At 35.0% G+C, this 489-nt stretch overlaps 1 protein-coding gene across 1 annotated transcript in view; it reads left to right on the top strand.

Annotated features, from left to right (window-relative positions):
* The window catches only part of LOC119592683, a 4,411-nt gene that overhangs the window by 720 nt on the left and 3,202 nt on the right, over positions 1-489 (top strand). The gene's annotated exons all lie outside the window — the stretch shown is intronic.

Raw genomic sequence — 489 nt, 5'->3', positions numbered from 1 at the left:
CATCGTAGTATAAACAATGAAGGTGGTTGTAATCTACATGCTCAGCTGCAAATGTATTTTGATTTGCACTGAATCGGCAGTCTTTGTATCTAAATAACATTGAGCCTTAATTCCACCATATAAGATAAGATTAAGATAGACCCCATGTTATATTAATTAAAGTGACATATATTTTTTCTTAAACAAATAAAGGCACGATGGCACCCTCTCTTAATCTGTATGTTACAGATGCTTGTTAACGGCATTTACATGTCACTCTTCGACGGCTAAAATAAACACACTTAAAGTAGTTTATAACAGGTTCAAGTATGTGAAAAAAATGCGAAGAGCAAAGAAGAGGTGTTGACAACAGTTTGTAGTGCATTACTGGTTTGCTTGTTTCTGGTATAACACAGAAATTCAACACTTTTTCAGCGAAATGTATCAGGCTTTCTTGTGTCAAGTTTACTGTATGTGTGTGTGAAATGTGGCCTTTGCTTCTGAATTACC

Source organism: Penaeus monodon, chromosome 30 (genome assembly GCF_015228065.2).
Source record: "Penaeus monodon isolate SGIC_2016 chromosome 30, NSTDA_Pmon_1, whole genome shotgun sequence".
Classification (NCBI taxonomy): domain Eukaryota; kingdom Metazoa; phylum Arthropoda; class Malacostraca; order Decapoda; family Penaeidae; genus Penaeus; species Penaeus monodon.
This window is presented reverse-complemented; position numbering and strand designations above follow the sequence as displayed.